This window comes from Haliotis asinina, chromosome 13, assembly GCF_037392515.1.
Source record: "Haliotis asinina isolate JCU_RB_2024 chromosome 13, JCU_Hal_asi_v2, whole genome shotgun sequence".
NCBI classification, from domain to species: Eukaryota; Metazoa; Mollusca; class Gastropoda; order Lepetellida; family Haliotidae; genus Haliotis; species Haliotis asinina.
The window spans coordinates 19,420,102-19,445,403 of NC_090292.1; the positions used below are offsets into that span (position 1 = coordinate 19,420,102).

The following is a 25,302-nucleotide window of genomic DNA, read 5'->3' on the forward strand; positions in this document are numbered from 1 at the left end:
ATGGCGTTTGCTTCTGCAGTAAAAATAGAACTGTTATCAGGTGATCTAGAAGAGATTGTTCTTGATCCAATGACAGTGGCACAAGCTACTGCGCCACCGTCCTTGGACCCATCTGTAAATAAGGATTTGTAATTGTTATATTTACTTTTTAATTGGTGATATTCTTGCTTATATTGTAAGTCATTAGTTTCTGATTTTTTAAATGATGTTAATGTTAGATCGATCTGTGGTCTAACCAGTTGCCAAGGGGGTGAAGAAAGAAAACGAAAAGGAGCTATATTTTCCAGCGCAATGCCGGCAGCAGTAATAAACGGCTTAATTCTGTCCAAGTCCAAGTGGCGGAACAAGAGAAGATTTCTTGTTGTAAGCATCCTCATAAAGAGGGTTGAAGACACAGTTATATGCAGGGTTTGACTGATTGGCATACAGTTTTGTGATGTACTGTAAAGTTAATTTTATACGGCGTTGGTCAAGAGATGGCTCATCAGCCTCGACGTAGAGAGTGTCAACAGGTGAAGTTCTAAAGGAACCAAGACAAATTCTTAAACCTTGGTGATGGACAGAATCAAGAAGTTTCAGGTTGCTTTTGCATGCTCCACCATATACGATGGAACCATAATCAAGTTTAGAACGGACTAATGATCGTGATCCCCTCCCCACTTTGAGTTGGAAACAACTTTCAACAAATCGAGTGCCTTCAGGCATTTGGCTTTAAGAGATTTAATGTGCGGCAGAAAAGTTAAATGGGAGTCAAAGATTAGGCCCAAGAACTTGGCCTCCTTTACAACTTTGATGAGAGTGCCATTTAAGGATAGTTCTGGGTCCTTATGAGGCTTGTATTTTCTACAAAAATGTATGCAGTTAGTTTTGGATTTAGAGAATTTAAAGCCGTTTTCAAGACACCATTTATTTATTTTGTTTAAACACAACTGCAGTTGTCGTTCAATAGCATGCATATTTCTACCACAACAAGAAATATTAAAATCATCCACAAATAATGATCCATCAATTGAATCATTTAAAACTTTGGATAAACTGTTGATCTTAATACTAAATAAAGTGACAGACAAAATACTACCTTGAGGAACACCCTGATCCTGATTGTAATGATCAGACAGGGTAGAACCCACTCGGACTTGAAATTGCTGGTCTTTTAAAAACTCTGATATAAAAAGAGGCAGACGGCCCCTCAAACCAAAATCATGTAAATCCTTTAGAATACCATGCTTCCAGGTCGTATCATAAGCTTTCTCAAGATCAAAGAAAATTGATACAGCATGTTGTTTATTCAGCATAGCATTTTTAACAAAGGATTCTAACCATACCAAATGATCAATGGTACTACGATTTTTCCTGAAACCGCATTGAATATTTGTTATAAGGTTATTGGTTTCAAGATACCAAACTAATCTATTATTCACCATACGTTCCATGGTTTTACAGACGCAGCTAGTGAGAGATATTGGCCTGTAATTTGACGGATCTGTATGATCCCTGCCAGGTTTAGGTACTGGTATTACGATGGCATTACGCCATGAAGGAGGAAATTCTCCAGATGTCCATATTTGATCAAAGATATCTAAAAGTGTTATCAAGCAAGGTTCGGGTAAGTGTTTCAGTAGCTGGTAATGTATATTATCATCGCCGGTTGCAGTGTCATGAGCTTGCTCAAGTGCAGTATGCAGCTCATTTAATGAAAACACTTCATTATAATCTTCACCATTATTTGAGTCGAAATTAAGTTTTGCCTTTTCCTGTTGTTTTTGATATTGCTGAAACTCAGGGACATAATTTGCCGATGAAGATTTTTTGGCGAGAGTTTCGCCAATTTTATTGGCTATCTCAGATTTGTCTGTAAGTACATTATCACCCTCCCTAAGATGGTGAACAGCAGATTTTGAACCTTTGCCCTTAATTCTTTGAAGCATGTTCCATACTTTGACACTGGCGTACGTGAATTAATCTTGGAGACATAGTCCCTCCAAGATTGTCGTTTATTTTGTTTGAAGGTACGACGTGCCTTTGCATTGAGCATTTTAAAATTGTTTAAGTTGTGGACAGTTGGGTGATGGCGGAAATATTTCTCAGCCTTTTTCCTCGCTTTTCTGGCCTGTCGGCAATCCGAGTTAAACCATGGTTTTCTTATATGTGGACTGACAGAGGACTTTGGAATACATCCATCAGCTATTTCATTCAAGACATCTGAGAATATCTGAATGGGGTCTACAACACCACTAAACAATTCAGGTTTTAGTTTGCTTGTGCATAAAGTTTCAAACATCAACCAGTTTGCTTTAGTGAAATTCCGCCTTGTACATGGTGGAGTATCAGATGGATTTACTGCTGAAAGTATAGTTGGGAAATGGTCACTCCCACAAAGATCATTGTGAACAGACCGTTCAAAGTCATTGAAAAGGTTCGCATCAGTTAGAGACAAATCAAGAGAAGAGTAGGTGCCAGTAGCAGGATGCAAATAAGTATGGGAATCATCATTAAATATACACAGGTCGTTATTAGTGATGAACTCCTCCAGACGTTTACCTTTAGTATTAGTATTTCTACCTCCCCAGAGTGGATTGTGTCCATTCAAATCCCCCATGATAATACATGGTTTTGGAAGCTGATCATAAAGATTTTGAAGATCAGCTTGCTGGAGAGCTGCAGATGGTGGAATATAAAGTGAACAGAGAGTGAAAGCAACGTGAAGTGTCAGACGCACAGCAACAGCTTGAAGATTAGTCTGAAGCACAACAGGGCTGTGGATAACATCTTGCCTCACAAGAATTGAAGATCCTCCAGTGACCCTTTCACCTGGAGGAGAAAAAGAATGGTATGCTTGGAACTGGCGAAAAGCTATAGTATCGTTTTGCTTTAAATAAGTCTCTTGCAGGCAGAAAGCTGACGGTTTAAAATCTTGGACCAATAATTGTAATTCATTGAAGTTGGTCCGCAGTCCTCGACAATTCCACTGTATAAGATTATTCGAAAACATTATTATTTGGGTGGATTGATTGGGGACCTACCCCGCACTCTCCTTGAGGGCGAAACGCTGTGTGCCCTCGGTTGGATGTTTTCCATAACATCCATCTGTTCAAGTGATCCAAACTTATTGAAAAGTTGCATTTGGTTATTTGACCCCTTTGAAATTCTCGAATTTTGCTGTCCTTTCGATGATTCTGTTTAGGCTTGGATGGTTTAACATTATGCTGAGTTTGAGGTTTTTGTCCTTTTGAACGATCTAGAGACAGAGATGACGACTGTGGCTGAGCTTGAGAGTGATGTTGTGTGACTGAAAGTGATTTAGTAGTTTGTGTGGCCTGTTCGCTAGTATAAATCCAAGGTGCTTCTGTGCTGATCTATGTGATATCTGTTTGGCAGTCTATAGATTTAGTTGTTACTTTAGGTTTCAAAGCTGCACTAACAACGGATGCATAGGAATCTGTACCATCATTAGATTGGACAAGTTTCCTAGCTTCAGAGAAGCTGATGTTTCTGGAAAATTTAATCTTATTGATTTCCATCTGTTGTTTCCAGATGGGACAGTCTTTGGAAAAGGATGAGTGACTTCCTGAACAATTTGTACATTTCGTGATATCACTATCACAGTCTTCAGTACTATGAGACTGCTGACTGCAGTGTGCACATGTAACAGGTCTTGTACAGGAATTGACACCATGGCCATACTTTTGACATTTAAAACATCGTAAGGGATTTGGAATGAAAACATCAACATTGATATTACAGTAGCCGGCTTTAATTGATCTGGGAGCAGTTGGTGCTGAAAAGGAAAAGAGATAGGTGTTAGTAAGTTGAGTTTGAGAATTTTTCCTGGTTGAGAATCTTTTGACGTATAACACACCTTGGTCTCTCATTTCAAAAGATATTTCACTTTCAGTCATGTCTGCAAACGATTGATCTCTATCACGTACTATTCCTTTGCTGGTATTGAGAGTTCTGTGAGAGTGATTGACAGAAGGTTAACAGATTGCTGTTTTTTACTGCATTCAATCAACAAAGAGCCTGATCTCAATCTTTTGATGTTTATAACCTCGCCAGCTGTGCCATGAACACCCTTTGATATTGAAAATGGGTTCAGTTTCAGAGGTGTCTTGTCACTAGCCTCTACAACAAGAAAACGTGGCCAATATTCTGTTTGTTTTGAAGTTTGTGGTTCATCAACATTATTAAGTGGACGTTTGGTCTTTTTTGAGGGGGTTTCGTATTCCATGTTCAGGTTATATTGGTTCGTCATCCGAGCTCCCCACCCACCACGGAGTATCACAAGGACAATGCTAAAAACAAACGGATCTCCAGCTTGCAGCACCAAGGATACCCGGATGATATACTCCAGCAGAAGAATTATAAATAATTAATCTACCAGATTGGCCCATGAGCCACCGCCTTCTGGGCATAAGACTCTAGGCAAAGTTCATATGATCATAATTTGGATAATTCACAATCGGAAAGGTTACAGATCAACAGTAGTGCCAAGACTGAAATTCATAACAATTCCAAATCAAATTTGTGTAATGACACATACATAGTCCATGCACAGGGCTTGGCATGACCAACCGACTGGTTGAATGAGTGAGTGAGTGAGTTAACATTTAACGTCACATCGGCAGTATTTCAGCCATATCGTGACGATATATACGATAAAAATATACATGAATTTGAGGAGTTGAAATAGAGTTTGAAAAATCCGCCAAGACTTTAAAAATGGTATAGTACATTACTCATAATATTGTATAAGGGTACATAATTTTACCACAGGGCTTGGCGTGACCAGCCGATTGATAGAATCGGGCCGATTCTACCACCCGTCTAGGTGAAGTAAGGGCCGAAGTGGTGTGTTGGGCAAAGGGAACACGATTCAGGCTCCCAGTGCCCTCAACCCCCAGACTACCGTCCTCCACCGACACGGGACGCAACCCACGGCAAACAGGTTGCCCAATTCGGTCGCCTCTTACGACCAGCAATGGGGTGCTGTGGACACATTCTGCCCCGGGTCCACACGGGAGAAGAGCACTTAGCGTTACCCAGCACCCACCACGAGGAGGTTGCTCTTCATGGGTGCCAACTGGTTAAATGGGCCCGTCTAGGTGAAGTAAGGGCCGAAGTGGTGTGTTGGGCAAATGGAACGCTGTTAAAAGACCATCTGCCCTCAACCACCAGGATCTCGTCCTCCACCGACAAGGGACGCAACCCACGGCAAAGAGGTTGCTCAATTCAGTAGCCTCTTACGACAAGCAACGGGATGCTGTGGACACATTCTGTCCCGGGTAGTGGAAATATTTCCAAATCTCTTTTACCACATGATTCAACAAGCTAGTCATTCTAACATATCTATCGACAAAGGTATATCATTCATAGTTTTAAAATAACACCAACCTGATAAAAGACAGTAAATCTGAGATACTATATTTTGCAGACCCTCCTGCAAATAGGCAGTGGATTGCTCATTTGTGAGTGGAGATATGCCTACTGATGCTAAAGATGTATAACAATTGAATAGTTAGTGATGAGATGAATTATAGAGTAGAATCCTGGTAATGTAATGTATATAGAATTTACGCATATAACCCGACGTTATCGTGTGATGTTCTTGGAAACACAATTCAGTACCAGCAATGCATTACCATCAAGATCTAAACAGGCATTAATGGTTAATGCATACAGATAAGGAATGTGTAAGGATCGATTTCAAAACAGTTTGACAGGGACGTTCCAGATGTAGGACTTACACTTTTTTAGTTGGAAGAAGAATTATTCAGTTCATATATGACCGGAGCTGAAACGTACGTTGTGGTCGTCACTATTCGTGTAAACAGTGTTATGTTAGCTTCATGTGAAATACTTTGATTTTGAATGGTCAATGGCCACTTAACAAGTTTTCTTGTCACCCCTTCCAGGAGGGTGACAAGTGAAAGACTATTACCTGTCGCCAGGGTAACAGCCAAACGTTCGGCTGAGCTCTATCGATTGCATGACGTCAGAATAACACGCACGCAGTGGACGGAGTTGAAAACCTCTCTGATTAACAGTTTTTAAGTTCACCGTGTACTCATTTTCTTTCCCGACTATAATTGCTTTATTCAAACTATTTTAGACACTGCAAACTCAACTTAAACATAATAAACTATTTTTATTGCTGATTTACTCATTATATAATTTCGTCGAGAGGCAGTCGCGATTGTGTTTACATGTCATATCTATTCCCAAGCGAGACTACCTATCTTCAGAATAAAATAAAATGATATTTGCACATTCAACATGGCACTAAGATAAGTGCGTTGGAAACTACTCCGTTGGGAAAGGGATCTTGCCACTGCAACAAAGAGGCGTACATGAGGCCATAATACCCCCGAGAAAAGCCTATAATATAAGGGTAACGCTAGTTTTCAGGGCATTATCATTTGCAGAAGCCCGAGGTCTTTCAGTTGAAAAGACCTTAACGTTATTATAGCTAAAATGAATAGAATTTTTTAATAAAATAAGAATAAAAAGAGCGGCATCGGTTTAGAAACATTTACTGCCAACAACAAAACGACGGAGGTCACTGACACACATTTTACAAATATCGACACATCATAGAACAACACAGATGACGTCACTGTTGAGATTGACGACATTCGACCTTGACCTTTGCTCATCCTACCAGCCTCCATTTTTTTCAGTGATCAACAACGTTAGACTTCAAGTCGATATTTTCGTTGCTGTATGTTTTCATTTATGGTACAATTGTTATGGTTGACACAGGCAGGAAAGTGCATAATGGCACAGACACATGTGACGAATGTGAGCCAGATATATGGTCAATAATGAACCCAAGTTTAAACGAGTCGTAGGTGATTGAACTTCAACAGCTGAGCTACTTATGACGTCACGTTACAACGGGCTTGATAATGGCCTGTCGTCAAGCATTTTGCGGGCATTATCAAGTTACAGTGGCCCGCTCATTTCTGATAACGTGCGGTCGTTTAATTATATCCATTTTAGCTATAATAAAACATATCCAAACATTGATAACACCATTTACCTAAATATATGGATAATCTTCGATTGGATGTTTGCTACAAATACGTCGCCAAAAATACATTCATGTGGAAAGAGGCTTTTTTTCATTCCTGTTTGCATACAGTCACTGCTTGTGCTTGATTACCCTCTACGTATCCTCTGTGACAACGGATGCATGGAACTAATGACGCACTCGACACCTCTGCTGCACAGCAACCAGTGCAGTACAGATCACAGCCATCAAAACAATGATGTTCAAGGATCGGTCTGTAAATGTATTAATGGCAAAGCCCTCAAATTCCTTTCTATCAGAGCGAAACTCCTTTAGCTTCCATTTGCATCTCGAAAGTTTCAGATTGCAATTTGAAAGTTCTTACGGCTAGTACAAGTCATTTCTTGTAGTAATTCTCAGTTTTTACATCAAACTGTGACTTGAACATAATTATGCTCTATATTTCGCGTGAACAATCGCCTGCGATATTGTTGCAAGATTCCTGAAAGTAACGTTAAGCCATACTCACTCACTCACTCCGTCACTAGTTTCGACTGGGATAGACAATCGAGCATATCCTTTATTGGTTGTATTTAGAGATCTAGCAATTAAATCCACTACGTCTTGAATTTTCTAGATTTTAATTTTATACATCTGATGGCTAGCACTTTTAGAATGTGGTTAATGCACATGTGGCCATTCTGTGTGGACATTCTCTGTTTCATAACTAGGGTGTAACCTGAATACAGAAAATGAACCAGGCATTCTCTGCTATAGATTAACGTATAAATGTTGTGATATTTAAATCCTGTTGATAGATAGGAGAGTTCTCATGTACAAGTGTAAGTTACGTTGCCAGATGTCCTAGGAGTAAACAATCTAGGTGGTCTTTACTACCAGTTGAGTGAGTGAGGTAACATTTACAGTCACATGAGCAATATTTCAGCCATATCGTGACTGAAACAAGTTTTGCATTCACCATACATATGTGTAAATTATGAAAACCTGTCAACAAAGGACGGAACAATGGAATAGCCCATATGTTAATATAAAACAAATATGTCATTCTCTAACGGTTTATCAGGCCATAGATCGTAAACAAAGTAACGTAGATCACTACACTAGGGACCATTCCTTCATCACTATAAAACAGGTATGCCATTCTAAAATAGTGTATCTGCCAAGGACAACACATACAATTTACAAACAGGCCATAGATCGTCAACAAAGAAACATGGATCACCATACTAGGGGTCATTCCTTCATCACAAAGGATACAAAAGGGAGGGTCTTCACCTTGTTTTACTATGAGTATCAGTATGGACAATACGACATCGTCGCATTATGACGTCATCACATCTGGACTAAGAGTGAGTGAGTGAGTTAACATTTAACGTCACATCGGCAGTATCTCAGCCATATCGTGACGAGAACATTTAATTCTGAAATGAACTATATGCCTATTATAAAACCTGTCAACGAAGGACAGTAAAACAACTAGAATATCACAGAGTAGAGTGTAAAACTAGTAACTATAGCTAAAACAATTTATCTATAGAGGATAATACAAGATAAAAATGGGCTATAGATTGCTAACAACTGAAGGTAGATCACCATACTAGGGACCATGGGGACTTACAGTACCTTGGCTACCTGCATGGACCCTAGCTGGATTTACATCATCCCCTCAGGAGTCAGCAATTCGGGAAATCTAGCCATTCAGTAAAAAGACATTTATTCTACGATTAAAATCATGGAAAGTTTGAATTTACTTTAAATGTTTGTGGACTTACGTACCCTCTCAGGAGGACAATAGTTTTACAATACTTCAACCCCCTTTGAGGATACAGCCACCAACAAGCACAGTTACCAATTTAAACTTCCGATAATAAAAATTATCTATATACAATTCATTTAATAAATCTAATTCTTTTAAAAATCCAATAATTAAATGAGAACTGATATTAGTAAAAAGGTCCTTCATACTACGTGATTTAAAATAGGTATCCCTTGTGATGGAATACTCCACGCAGTCAAGCAAGACATGCTTGACCGTGATTCTTTCATCACAAGGGACACAAAACGGAGGATCCTCACCTTTCAAAAGGTATTTATGCGTATATCTGGTGTGACCAATACGACATCGTCGCATAACGACCTCTTCAAATCTGGACTGACAGCTCAAGTAGGTGTAACCGATATACGGTTTTATTTCATGTAATTTATTTATACCTACTTGGGTGTCCCACTTCTTTTGCATCAGATCACGTATATAAGTTCTAATATTCGCTTTGTAATCTGAGTATGGAAGAAGAAGTGGTGTCACAGATTTGTTGAGTGCTGCCTTGGCAACAAAATCGGCCATTGTGTTCCCTGAAATGCCTACATGGCTGGGTAACCAACAGAAGACGATGTCGTATTGGCCAGTAGCAAGATCATTATATAATTCAATAATTTCAATTAAAAGTGGATGTTTACAAGAAAGATTTTTAATCGCCTGAAGGCAAGAAAGAGAGTCGGAATAGATTATATATTGTTTATGTTTATGGCGTCTTTGAATATATTTAAGAGCTGTTAATATGGCGTTAGCCTCAGCGGTAAAAATAGAACTGTTGTCTGGTAATCTAGAAGATATTGTTCTGGATCCAATGACAGTGGCACAAGCTACTGCGCCACCGTCCTTGGACCCATCTGTAAATAAGGATTTATAACTGCTATATTCTTGTTTATACTGTAATTCATTAGTTTCCGATTTTTTAAATGCGGTCAATGTTAGGTCCACTTGGGGCCTAACCAACTGCCAAGGAGGAGAAGAAAGAAGACGGGAAGGAGCTATATTTTCCAGCTCAATGCCGGCAGCAGCAAGAAATGGTTTAATTCTTAAACCAAGAGGCGGTACAAGCGAAGATTTTTTATTGTATAAGTCCTCACACAGAGGACTGAAAACACAGTTATATGCAGGGTTTGACTCACTGGAATATAATTTTGTTACATACTCTAAAGCTAATTTGATACGTCGCTGCTCAAGAGATGGCTCATCGGCCTCAACGTACATGCTGTCAACAGGTGAAGTTCGAAAGGAGCCAAGACAAAGTCTTAGACCTTGATGGTGAACAGAATCTAAAAGTTTCAGGTTGCTTTTACAGGCTCCACCATATACAATGGAGCCATAATCAAGTTTTGACCGGATCAGTGATCGATAAAGTTGCAGGAGGGTAGTTTGGTCCCCTCCCCATTTAGAATTTGAAACGACTTTCAACAAGTCAAGTGCCTTCAGGCATTTAGTTTTGAGGGATTTGATATGTGGTAGGAACGTTAAATGCGAGTCAAAAATTAATCCCAAGAACTTGGCCTCCTTTACAACTTTGATGGGAGTGCCATCTAGAGATAGTTCAGGGTCCTTATGTGGCTTATATGTTCTGCAAAAATGTATACAATTCGTTTTGGACTTCGAAAATTTGAAGCCGTTTTCAAGACACCATTTATTTATTTTGTTTAAACACAACTGCAGTTGCCGTTCAATAGTATGCATATTTTTACCTCGGCAAGAAATATTAAAATCATCCACGAAAAGCGATCCATCAATTGAATCGTTTAAAACTTTTGACAAACTGTTGATCTTGATGCTAAAAAGAGTGACAGATAAAATACTGCCTTGTGGAACACCCTGATCCTGATTGTAATGATCAGACAGGGTAGAACCCACACGGACCTGGAATTGTCTGTCATTTAAAAAGTTGGCAATAAATTGAGGCAAACGACCTCGCAAACCAAAGTCATGTAAATCCCTCAAAATACCATGTTTCCAGGTTGTGTCATATGCTTTATCAAGATCAAAAAAGATAGACACAGCATGTTGTTTATTAATTAGTGCGTTTTTAACAAATGACTCCAGTCGCACTAAGTGATCGACAGTACTTCTGTTTTTACGGAAACCACACTGTATATCTGTGATAAGATTATTTGTTTCCAAGCACCAAACAAGTCGATTATTTATCATGCGTTCCATGGTCTTGCAAACACAGCTAGTTAGTGAAATAGGTCGATAATTGGACGGATCCGTATGATCACGTCCAGGTTTAGGTATTGGTACTACTATGGCGTCACGCCATGACGGAGGAAAGTTACCCGATGTCCAAATATCATCAAAAATATTGAGAAGCGTTTCTAGGCAGGATTCTGGTAAGTGCTTCAGGAGTTGATAATGTATGTTATCAGCTCCTGTAGCAGTGTCATGAGCTTGATCAAGAGCAGTATGGAGTTCATGAATAGAAAACGTTTCATTATAATCTTCCCCATTATCAGAATTGAAATTAATAGTTTTCTTTTCTTGTTGTTTTTGATATTGCTGAAATTTAGGTACATAATTTGAAGAGGAAGAGTGTTTAGCAAGGGTTTCACCCAGTTTATTAGCAATATCTGATTTATCAGTAAGCAATTGATCTCCATGTTTAAGATGATGGACTGTAGATTTAGTACCTTTACCTTTGATTTTCTGGACCATGTTCCATACCTTGGAGATGGGTGTCCGAGAATTTATTTTGGATACATAATTTTGCCAAGATTGGCGTTTGTTCTGTTTAAAAGTACGCCGTGCTTTAGCATTTAAAATCTTAAATTTATTTAAATTATGCACCATAGGATGACGGCGGAAATAATGTTCTGCTTTTTTCCTTGCCTTCCTAGCTTGTTTGCACTCATCGTTGAACCATGGTTTTCTTATGTGTGGAACTGCAGAGGACTTTGGTATACACTCATCAGCTATGGAATTCAGTTCATCTGAAAAAGATTTGATAGCATCAGAAACGTCAATAAAACGTTCAGGTTTAAATTTTTCAGCACACAGTGTTTCATATAAAGCCCAGTTAGCCTTTTTAAAATTCCGCCTTGATGATGGAGGAACATCAGATGGAGTTACAGCTTTTAATATAGTAGGAAAATGGTCACTTCCACAGAGGTCATCATGGACTGACCATTCGAATTCATTTAATAGTTCGGAATTTGTCAATGACAAGTCGAGAGCAGAATACGTCCCTGTGCCAGGGTGTAAATATGTGTTGGAACCATCATTATAAATACATAAGTCATTGTCAGAACAAAAGTCCTCCAACAGTTTACCTCTAGTGTTTGTATTTACACTACTCCAGAGTGGGTTGTGCCCATTTAAATCTCCCATTATAATACAGGGCTTCGGGAGTTGGTCATATAGAGCTTGAAGATCAGTTTTAGTGAACGTCGAAGACGGCGAAATATAAAGAGAGCATAGCGTAAACGCTACGTGTAAGGTAATTCTCACTGCAACAGCCTGCATATTAGTATTAAGTGAAACAGGGCTTTGAATAACGTTTTGTCTGACTAAAACGGATGACCCGCCAGTAGCTCTATCACCCGGAGGTGAAAAAGAATGATATGCATTAAAATGACGAAGGTCAAATGTATCTGTTTGCTTTAAATATGTCTCTTGGAGACATATCGCTGAAGGTGTGAAATCTTGGACTAATAGCTGTAATTCATGTAAATTAGTCCTCAATCCTCTGCAGTTCCACTGTACAATATTAGTGGAATAAACTATCTTTAGGGGGGATTTATTGGGGATCTACCCCGCACTCTTTTGGAGGGCGACAAGCTATGTGCCCTAGAATAAACGTCCATGTCTTCAAGAGACCCGTATTTATTAAACAATTGAACTTTATTTTGTGACCCCTTGGGAGCTCTGCCACTTTGTTGTTTTGAAACATCAGGCTTAGGCTTAGATTTACCTTTAGCAGTTTGTTGTCTATCAGTTGTAGATTGAGACTCAGTGCGTGACTGCGAAGATGATTTATGATCAGAAGAAGACTTTGATGTTCCAGGAAGTGATTCTTCAGTCTGTGATGACATAGCTGGGTATAGAAGTTGTGGAGAGTCACTGTTGACCCAAGTCAAGGTAGTTTGGCAGCTTGTAGATGACTTTGTTATTTTAGAGCTGCGCACAGATGATGCGTTTGCTACTGTAGCATAACTTTCTGGAAGATCAGATCTCTTCACCAGTTTTTTTGCTTCAGAAAAAGAGATGTTTTGGGTATACTTTATTCTGTTTATTTCCATTTGCTCTCTCCAGATTGGACACTGTTTCGATGAAGATGAATGGTCACCTGAGCAGTTGGTACATTTTTTAAAATCACTGTCACAATCTTCTGTTGTGTGTGTTTTCTCACCACAGTGAGCGCACACAACAGACAATGTGCAGGTATTTACGCCATGCCCATACTTTTGGCACTTGAAGCATCTCAATGGATTTGGAATGTACGTTTCCACTTTGAGTTGACAGTAACCAGCCTTTATTGATGTGGGAGCAGTCGGAGTAGAAAAAGAGAACAAATAGGTGTTTGTTTGTTGGATCTCATTGTGTTTACGGGTAGTGAAACGTTTCACATACAACACACCTTGTTCCTTCATCTCTGAGGCAATATCAATTTCCAGCATATCAGCAAAAAGGCGGTCTCGGTCTCTCACTATGCCTTTGCTGGTGTTAAGCGTTCGGTGGGCAGAGACTGATACGGGAATGCCAACAAAAGATTTAGTTGACAGGAGGTTATTTGCCTGTTGTCTCTTACTACATTCAATAAGAAGTGAACCTGTACGCAAACGTCTAACATTTTTAACATCTCCTGCTATGCCTTGTACGCCTTTTGAAACAGCAAAAGGGTTCAGCTTCAAGGGAGTCTTGTCAACAGTCTCAAGTACTATAAAACGTGGCCAATAGTCAATAGATGTGGACGGTCTTTGATCATTAACATCAGGATCCGTGTCAAGAGGACGTTTTTTCTTGGTCATAGGGGTTTCGGAAGCCATAGTTAGTGTTTTAAGGTTCATCATCCGAGCTCCCCACCCACCACGGAGTATCACAAGGACAATGCTAAAAACAAGTGGGTCTCCAACTTGCAGCACCAAGGATACTCGGATGATATACTCCAGCAGAAAAGTTATAAATAGCTAATCCACCAGATTGGCCCATGAGCCACCGCCTTCTGGCATAAGACTCTAGGCAAAGAGCAAAACATCACATTGCAAATCATTGACATCTGATATGTATAAATGTACCGAGTCCAAATGTAAAACATTTTCAAATTAAACGTACATGTTTAACGTACATGAGTGACGTACAAGTCCATACACAGGGCTTGGCGTGACCAGCCGATTGATAGAATCGGGCCGATTCTACCACCCGTCTAGGTGAAGTAAGGGTCGAAGTGGTGTGTTGAGCAACAGGAACACGGTTCAGGCTCCTACTGCCCTCAACCACCAGACTACCGTCCTCCACCGACACGGGACGCAACCCACGGCAAACAGGTTGCCCAATTCGGTTGCTCCTTGCAACCAGCAATGGGGTGCTATGGACCTAGTTGACCCGGGTCCACACGGGGGTTTGAACGGCTCTTTGCGTTACCCAGCACCCACCACGAGGAGGTGGCCGTTCACGGGTGCCTCTGGACTAAGAACCAACGTAGGTGTAATATAGGGTTTTGTTTCATGTCATTTATCCATACTTCCTGGAGTGCCCCACTTCTGCATTAAATCAATAGTATAAAACTAACGAAGGCTTTGTAATCTGAATAAGGGATCAGAAGTAGATTACTGAGTTCTGGCTTTGGAGAAATCCGTCCGTTGTGCCACTAGAAATTCCAACGTGGCTGGGTAACCAACAGAGGGGGATGTCGAATAGGCTAGTAGCAATCACATATACAATTCGATTGTTTATATTTCCATTGAAAGTAGATTTTTGCAAGAAAGATTTTTCATAGTCTGAGGGCAAGAAAGAGAATCTGAAACTATGATATATTGTATATTATTTTTTGGGGTTTATTAATATTTTAAGAGCTGTTAATGTTGCATTTGCTTCTGCTACCGGCAGCAGAAATGAATGGTTCAACTGTGAGCCCAAGACGCGGAACAAGAGAAGATGAAGGGGATGTAAGACACTGTTACTGTATAGTTTTCCAATATATTGTACAGATAATTTTTTACGACCTTGTGTGAAAGATGACTCGTTGACCTGGACCTAGAGCCTGTCAGCAGGAGAAGGTCCAAGTCTTAGAAAGTGCTTCTTCACACGCTACCACATACGATGAAGTTTCAAACGGGTTGGTGATCGATATGGGTGTGGGAGGGTACCTTGATCCCCTCCCACTTAAAATTATAACCCAAAACGTCAAGCTCCTTCGTGCATTTAGTTTTTGAGATATTTGGTAGGCGGAAGGGAAATGGGAGTCGAAAACATTAGGCCTATAACTTGGTCTCCTTTGCAACTTTCATGGGGCTGCCATTTACAATAAGTTCGAGGTATTTATAAGGGTCATATTTTCTACAGAAGTGTGTACAATTAATTTTGATTTAGAAAATTGAAAGCCGTTTTGAAAATACCATTTATTAATTCTATTTAAGCACAACTGCAATACGTTCAACGTTCAATAACATGCATATATTACCTCGACAAGAAAGAATATAATCATCCACTAAACCTATTTCATCGACTGAATCATCTAAAACCTTACTGCCTTGTAGAACACTCTGATCCTGATGATACCCTCTCTAACATGAAATTACCTGTCTGCTAAAAATTGTGATGTTGAAAGGTGTAAACAACCCCTCAAACCAAAATCATATAAATTCTTCAAAATGCCGTGCCTCCATGTAGTATCGTCGATTTACACTTAACCCCTACTGACAGCAAATTATTTGAAAGAGTCAATTTACAAAGAATTAAAACTGGTGTTGTAAAGGTAAATATTTGAATTCCGCGAAGTCGATGGCGCAGAAAGCGCTAGCTTATCATTTGCGTTTACAGAGAAAGGAATTTGTGCAAGTCGATGCTCATGCTTTTGGTGAGGGGAATGTCTGGTCCAGATTCAGATTTTTACAGACAGCCGCCATGTAGCTGGAATTGTGCTGAGTGCTACACTCCATCACTCACCATAATCTACGGCAAACAGACTGCCCAGACAGACAGTCGCCTCATACAACCGACAATAGGGTCCGGAGAACCTTTCCTGCCATGCGTCCACTTTTGGTAAGAACTAGAAGCGCTATTCAGCATTCCCTAGAGGGAGGTCGAGTGCTGACACAAGTTCATGTAACACTGCATACCTGCTGTCTCATTATTCAAATATTTACAAAATTTTGAATTTCTTTTAAATCTTGTCTCTACAAAGTATAGATGTTTTTAAAGATACCCTTTGTGGCATTGTGAATGCTTTCATACTCACAAGTGTGTCTGTAGAAAAGTGAGTGAGTGAGTTAGTATTTAATGTCACATTGGCAGTACCTCAGCCATATCGGGACGAGAACATTTAACATTTAAATGGAATGAATGCATATTTTAAAATCTGTCGATAAAGGAAAGTAAAATAACCAGAACATCACAGATATACATTTAAAACTAGAAATTAAGGTCTGTAGAAGAAACAATCTCCAAAGGACATTAATCATTTACAACGAAGTCGACAAAGAAATTGAATTCCAAAGACATTGTTTGTGGTGACACGTATCTTCAATGGAGATAGCATCTTATTCTTAAACCTGATGTTTCTCATGTATTCCAAACTTCCATGCCAGCAGATACCCAAAGGCATTCACGGACTGATGAGACTAAACTGTGCAGACAAGACGCGAATACGAACATGGCATGGTGGACCTATGAATCGAAACTAATGAACATGTAATACCCAGTTTCAAATCTGATAATGAAATCACTAGATCAACTGTGTGTGTGTGTGTTTTCGTTGTTTTCTTTTTGTTTTGTTTTGTTTGTTTTTTTGTTGTTGTTGCTTTTCTTTTAGCAGAAGGTATGTCCTCGAAGTTGTTTAACAAACTATCAGTTGTTACAATTGAGGAATCTAAAGACACGAACAGCCAGGTGTCCGAGAAAAGACGGAGACGACACAGCACAGGAAAGGGAATCAATCACTTTGTCAGCACTTGTGCACCTGCCTCATGTACACCTGGCTGCACCTTTGCCGTAAAAGGCGACACTGTTTGTCGTTAAAGGCGACTACCGGGTTCGGGTGGTCAGGCTTGCTGACTTGGTTGACACAAGTCGTTGGTACCCAGTTGTGCAGATCGATGCGTATACTTTTGATCACCGGATAATCTGACCATTATTTACAAACCGTCGCCATATAGCTGGAATGTTGCTGAGTGCGGCATAAACCTAAACTCACTCACTACTTCTGTCGGGCAAGACCCACTAAGACACTCGGGTTTGAGTGAGTTAGTGAGTTAATATTTAACGTCACATCGGCAATAATTTCAGCCTTATCGTGACGGGACCACTGAGGTGTGAGGCAGTAGGATAATCAGGTCCGGAAAATGTGAGAGCAACAGTAAAGTTTGCAATCAGTATTTGACAGGAATCACAATGCCACATAATAAATGAGCTAACTTAAGCAAATTTTTAATTTTAATCACACACATGCATGTATATGCATAGCTAATCATAAATATTTATTGCCAAAGCATTAACAGGACACCATATAAATGAATAATACCGTGATAATACACATTATATATGGTGCAAATGTATTGATTACATTAAATGGCATAGATACTGTAAACATTACACATGGGATAAATATAATTGAAACAATAATGACAATATACCAGGTTGATATAACCTGAACTGCTGCATAAAAAAACGACACATCTGCTGGACGGATAAATACCGTATGGATATAATGATAAAAGATGAAAAGAGTAACTAATGTGAAAAGCTTCAACCACCACATCTAACTGCACATACACACATACATCCACACAGGCATTCATTTATGGTGGGGATGATAGTAATATTAATAGCAATAATGCTTTTATATAATATAAATTTGGAAAGTAACATTATTGTTAAATATGATACTTAAATACAGGATATATTTCGTTAGATATAATACTATGATGCAGATAGTTATATACATACCGTATGCGTATAATGATATTTACAACAAAAGATGAAAAGAGTAACGTAAGCCCAATTCAGATGGACACTTTCACCCATGTGAGTAATTATACTGATATAAGTAAATTTACTTACGGTGGCATGTAGACGCATTTACTCACATGAGTGAAAATACTCCAGGAGTAAACTGGCATACGTAAAAGTATGTTTGCTACACCTCAGGGAATCTAGTAAAAGTATATTTACTTATAAGTATATTTACTCCTGGAGTACTTCTGGTAATGTGAACACATTCTACATTTGCTTAGATGAGTATTTAAGCCCATAAATCAACCTCCGAATCTCATCAAACACCACCAATGTGAACACATTCTACAATTGCTTAGGTGAGTATTTAAGCCCATAAATCAACCTCCGAATCTCATCAAACACCACCAATGTGAACACATTCTACATTTGCTTAGGTGAGTATTTAAGCCCATAAAGCAACCTCCGAATCTCATCAAACACCACCAATGTGAACACATTCTACATTTGCTTAGGTGAGTATTTAAGCCCATAAAGCAACCTCCGAATCTCATCAAACACCACCAATGTGAACACATTCTACATTTGCTTAGGTGAGTATTTAAGCCCATAAAGCAACCTCCGAATCTCATCAAACACCACCAATGTGAACACATTCTACATTTGCTTAGGTGAGTATTTAAGCCCATAAAGCAACCTCCGAATCTCATCAAACACCACCAATGTGAACACATTCTACATTTGCTTAGGTGAGTATTTAAGCCCATAAAGCAACCTCCGAATCTCATCAAACACCACCAATGTGAACACATTCTACATTTGCTTAGGTGAGTATTTAAGCCCATAAAGCAACCTCCAAATCTCATCAAACACCACCAGTACCTGGAACTTCATGGAATCAACCATTTCAGCAGTACCCTTTAAATGGTGCGCCAGACCGATGATCATCTAATGACCAACCAGATGATTTGATCATTCCGGAAGTTCATTCTGTCAACTTTAAATAACGTTGTGTTGTATGAAATTTGTTTCAATCTTTCGTGTTTAAAGATGTTTTACCAGAGCCAATTTACGTTATTATAACTATTAATCATTAATCACATATACTCTAGGGGGTGCAAATACATACATCACTCATTTCGAGTGAGTGAGTGAGTGAGTTAAAATTTAACGTCACATCGGCAATATCTCAGCCATATCGTGACGAGAACATCTAATATCAAAATTAATTATATGTCTACTATAAAACCTGTCAACGAAGGACAGTAAAACAACTAGAATATCACAAATCGAATTAAAACTAGCATGGAAAGTTGAAAACAACATCACCATTAGGACAATACACTATAAAATCAGGCTATAGATCGCCAACAACTGAAGGTAGATCACCAAACTGGGGACCATGGGGACTTACAGTACCTTTGCTACCTGCATGGACCGTAGTTGGATTTACACCATCCCTTCAGCTGCTGGCGAGTGTACAATATGCTAGCCAAAATTAAAACAACAAGAATACTACGATTAAAAACCTGGTAGATTTCAATTTACATGGAATGTTTGTGGACTTACGTACCCTCTCAGGAGGACAATAATTTTACAATACTTCAACCCCCTTTGAGGGTACAGCCACTAACAATTCTAGTTCCTAACCTAAACTACCAATCATTAAAATGCATTTATATACAGAACATATAACTCAAAATTCCACCAAGAAATCAATTTCCTTTAAAAATCCAATAATTAAATGAGCGCTGACTGTGTTAAAAAGATCCTTAACAGTTTTTACAGAAAAATACTTATCCCTTATGATGGAGAATTCAACACAGTCAAGCAGGATATGCTTGACCGTGACTCTCTCATCACAAGGGATACAAAACGGAGGATCCTCACCTTTTAAAAGGTATGCATGAGTGTATCTTGTATGGCCAATACGGCATCGTCGCAAAATGACTTCTTCAAATCTGGACTGACAACCCAAGTATAGCCAGTGTAGGGTTTTATTTCATGTAGTTTATTTATACCTACTTGGGTGTCCCACTTCTTCTGCATCAGATCACGAGTGTAAGCTCTAATACTAGCTTTGTAGTCAGAATAAGGAATACGAAGTGATGTCACAGATTTGTTAAGTGCTGCCTTATCAGCAAGATCGGCCATTGCGTTACCGGAAATGCCAACGTGGCTGGGTAACCAACAGAAGACGATGTCGTACTGGCCAGTAGCAAGATCATTATATAATTCAATAATTTCAATTAAAAGTGGATGTTTACAAGAGATATGTTTAATAGCCTGAAGGCAAGAAAGAGAGTCGGAATAGATTATATATTGTTTATGTTTATGGCGTCTTTGAATATATTTAAGAGCTGTTAATATGGCGTTAGCCTCAGCGGTAAAAATAGAACTGTTGTCTGGTAATCTAGAAGATATTGTTCTGGATCCAATGACAGTGGCACAAGCTACTGCGCCACCGTCCTTGGACCCATCTGTAAATAAGGATTTATAACTGCTATATTTATGTTTCAATTCATTATATTCTTGTTTATACTGTAATTCATTAGTTTCTGATTTTTTATATGTGGTCAATGTTAGGTCCACTTGGGGCCTAACCAACTGCCAAGGAGGAGAAGAAAGAAGACGGGAAGGGGCTATATTTTCCAGCTCATTGCCGGCAGCAGCAAGAAATGGTTTCATTCTTAAACCAAGAGGCGGTATAAGCGAAGATTTCATATTGTATAAGTCCTCACACAGAGGACTGAAAACACAGTTATATGCAGGGTTTGACTCACTGGAATATAATTTTGTTACATACTCTAAAGCTAATTTGATACGTCGCTGCTCAAGAGATGGCTCATCGGCCTCAACGTACATGCTGTCGACAGGTGAAGTTCGAAAGGAGCCAAGACAAAGTCTTAGACCTTGATGGTGAACAGAATCTAAAAGTTTCAGGTTCCTTTTACAGGCTCCACCATATACAATGGAGCCATAATCAAGTTTTGACCGGATCAGTGATCGATAAAGTTGCAGATGGGTAGCTTGGTCCCCTCCCCATTTAGAATTTGAAACGACTTTCAACAAGTCAAGTGCCTTCAGGCATTTAGTTTTGAGAGATTTGATATGTGGTAGAAACGTTAAATGTGAGTCAAAAAATAATCCCAAGAACTTGGCCTCCTTTTCAACTTTGATGGGAGTGCCATCTAGAGATACTTCTGGGTCCTTATGTGGCTTATTTGTTCTGCAAAAATGTATACAATTAGTTTTGGACTTCGAAAATTTGAAGCCGTTTTCAAGACACCATTTATTTATTTTGTTTAAACACAACTGCAGTTGCCGTTCAATAGTATGCATATTTTTACCTCGGCAAGAAATATTAAAATCATCCACGAAAAGCGATCCATGAATTGAATCGTTTAAAACTTTTGATAAACTGTTGATCTTGATGCTAAAAAGAGTGACAGATAAAATACTGCCTTGTGGAACACCCTGATCCTGATTGTAATGATCAGACAGGGAAGAACCCACACGGACCTGGAATTGTCTGTCATTCAAAAAGTTGGCAATAAAATGAGGCAAACGACCTCGCAAACCAAAGTCATGTAAATCCCTCAAAATACCATGTTTCCAGGTTGTGTCATATGCTTTTTCAAGATAAAAAAAGATAGACACAGCATGTTGTTTATTAATTAGTGCGTTTTTAACAAATGATTCCAGTGGCACTAAGTGATCAACAGTACTTCTGCTTTTACGGAAACCACACTGTATATCTGTGATAAGATTATTTGTTTCCAAGCACCAAACAAGTCGATTATTTATCAGGCGTTCCATGGTCTTGCAAACACAGCTAGTTAGTGAAATAGGTCGATAATTGGACGGATCAGTATGATCACGTCCAGGTTTAGGTATTGGTACTACTATGGCGTCACGCCATGAAGGAAGAAAGTTACCCGATGTCCAAATATCATCAAAAATATTGAGAAGAGTTTCTAGGCAGGATTCTGGTAAGTGCTTCAGGAGTTGATAATGTATGTTATCAGCTCCAGTAGCAGTGTCATGACCTTGATCAAGAGCAGTATGGAGTTCATGAATAGAAAACGTTTCATTATAATCTTCCCCATTATCAGAATTGAAATTAATAGTTTTCTTTTCTTCTTGTTTTGTATATTGATGGAATTTTGGTACATAATGTGAAGAGGATGAGTGTTTAGCAAGGGTTTCACCCAGTTTATTAGCAATATCTGATTTATCAGTAAGCAATTGATCTCCATGTTTAAGATGATGGACAGTAGATTTAGTACCTTTACCTTTGATTTTCTGCACCATGTTCCATACCTTGGACATGTGTGTCCGAGAATTTATTTTGGACACATATTTTTGCCAAGATTGGCGTTTGTTTTGTTTAAAAGTACGCCGTGCTTTAGCATTTAAAATTTTAAATTTATTTAAATTATGCACCATAGGATGGCGACGGAAATAATGTTCTGCCTTTTTCCTTGCCTTCCTAGCTTGTTTGCACTCATCGTTGAACCATGGTTTTCTTATGTGTGGAACTACAGAGGAATTTGGTATACACTCATCAGCTATGGAATTCAGTTCATCAGAAAAAGATTTAATAGCATCAGGAACGTCAATAAAACGTTTTTCAGCACACAGTGTTGGCATGTTATCGGCTCATCAATTATGTAAACTGATGCTTATGCTGTTGATCACTGGAACATTTGCACATTGCCTCCATATAAATGAAATATCAGTGAGTGGTACCTTAAGGAACAATCAATCAATAATTTTATTCATCACAATATAATATAATCATAACATTGTTATTACAAATATATATATATTGATACTGAAAGTGTGTGGACCCTTTTTCATTCTGGTGCTGGAATCGAACTAAATAATCAGAATAGTACCATGAAATTTAGTAGAGATTACAAATAGGTATGGTTACTTATCTTCAACATTTCCAAATAGTATCTTATCTCATGTGGAACGTGACACACAAAAAACGAACGTAAAACGTAACATTTAGTGTATTTCGTTGTTTTACATGCTATCTGACATAGTCCAATATGTTTATTTCAAAAAGCTTGGTTGTGGAACTATTGCCAAATTTGCAGATCCTCATACATGTTCAGAGATCAAGAAAGAAAAGCTAACACTTCAAAGTGGAGAATATAACATCACACCCTCAGCACCTCAGTTCAGGGGAATGTTAGTGAAGGTGTTCTGCCTGATGAATGACACACACCAGCTGGAGTATGTCTCGCTGCCAAATAAAAACATTGGAAACTTTCCAAAGAGGTCGCGCATAGACTGTGGATATGAGAGACCGTCTTTACCGAAAATTGCTGTTGGCAAAGATGGAGTAACCTTGTATCAGAAGATCAGAATCATACCATCGGTAAATTCACATTTCAATTTAGATCCCTTATTTTGTCTGTGTTAAATAAGAACAATGTTTTCTCTCCTAGCCCACATAACTACAGAAGACTATTTAGTAAGTGGTGAAATGTAACATACGTTGTCTTTGGGTTTACACTTTCTAGGGAAAGTACAAATTCTAGCACTTTTCTTGAGTTGGGTCCCATCTGGGATTAGATCCTCTCAGACTCATGCATAATATGTTATAGTCCACATGACGTCCTTATCCTTTGGCTAACGTGTCCGTCCTCTGTCAAAGATGGTTAGGAGCGAGCACATTTTAGCCTGTTCATTTTTTCTAACGAGGACCAGTGTGCGCTTAATGGGCCTTCTGTACGACATGTTAAAGCATGCAGCGAAGCAAATGAATCAATATTCTTTGGGTTTGAGTGAAATAGAACATTGTCAAAAACAACTGGGTGCTGAAATACACCAGTACCCTGGTTGATTCAAACGTTGAAACACAACAGGTTACTCAATATGGAAAACATATCAGTTACAAGTGTAGATGTGGTTTATCTGTAAGCGTGCCACGAATCTATTCTGTCCCTGTTGTGTTTCTTTGTGTGCCAATATTATATTCAGGTTTACCTATTGTAAGCGATTAGATATATTTTTTATTTTTCAAAAAAATGCATTGTATTTTTGGTAAACCTGAGAATTCGTGACAACTAATTCTCTCCAGGACGTCAAAAGTTACACAATTAAGTTTCTATGTCTTTTCTAATTTTGTTGAAATATGTCCTGACAAAACGGTGCAATTCTGGAATGCAGACAATGACGGTTATAATTATAAGAGCTGATACCACCTTCACCAGCGGGACCAAGAAGGAGCCAAATCAGTTTGGTAGAGCAGAGGATTGTTACTCATATAAACCAGACTGCAAAAGAATAGGTACCTTTCACATTGACACACAGGGAACAGGGATGAAGTTCGCCAGAGATGTAAGTGATTCAGCATGCAAGCATTACATGTATGTGCGTGTAGAGACGTGTGTCAGTGGGTGTGCGTGTGCCTGTGCCTGTGCGTACACATAGTTGTTATTCACATGAAGTGCCTGGGTTCACAAGACAGTCCATGTAGGAATCTTGATGTCACGAGAAAGACAATAAGAAGAATTGTATGCTGATCGATATACAGGATATATGTGTCCTACTGTGTCATACTATGTTTACAACACGAATGCCAATATGTTGGTATTTACGAATATTTAGGAACAATTGTCGTAAACATAGTATGATATAGGGAAACGAATATAATATTCTGTTCTTTACCAAAATCGTCAAACTGTGGAAAGTAAACCCATATCTACTTTCAAATATTGACGGTTACCCGCCGTATGTAGAACGCAACGTCACAGAAGAAAGGAAACATATTAGCATTGTTCATGACGTCACGTCACCATGACAAAGTGATGTTTTGCCCCAGGGCATCCTGTGAAACACACGAACCACGATATTTTCGCCATCATAGGTAACAAATTACAGAACTTCACTTTCGTACACATATATATGTAGACCATTATCATCAGCAAACCATGTTTCTTGATTCATATAAATTGACTTCAGCAAAAGGGGCCTGCAGATTCAGGGCCTATAGATTTTAGAGCCGGCAGGGGGCAATGGGCCCTGTTGGCCACATGGCAATTTAAAGTATTGCAAAAACTGATTCATATGATTATAATCACGAGTCATGCTGTTTCATTATAGCAACGCTCTGACTTGTCATGTAAGGCGTGTTGTAGTACATCTTTCTATATCCAGCTAAGGTGGACTGGGGACGGATACGCGTCCAAAGTGGACAGTGTTACCCGGGCACATGATGGTGCTGTCATTGATCTGGTTTGTGGAGGCTGGTGTGCGTGGTTGTGTTCCTGTGGGAGACATGGTCCTCTATCCGAACAGCCAGAATATTCAGTCATAA

General features: G+C 39.0%; 1 pseudogene; it reads left to right on the plus strand.

The window, feature by feature from the left end:
- On the plus strand, nucleotides 1–25,302 carry LOC137259396 (uncharacterized; annotated as a pseudogene).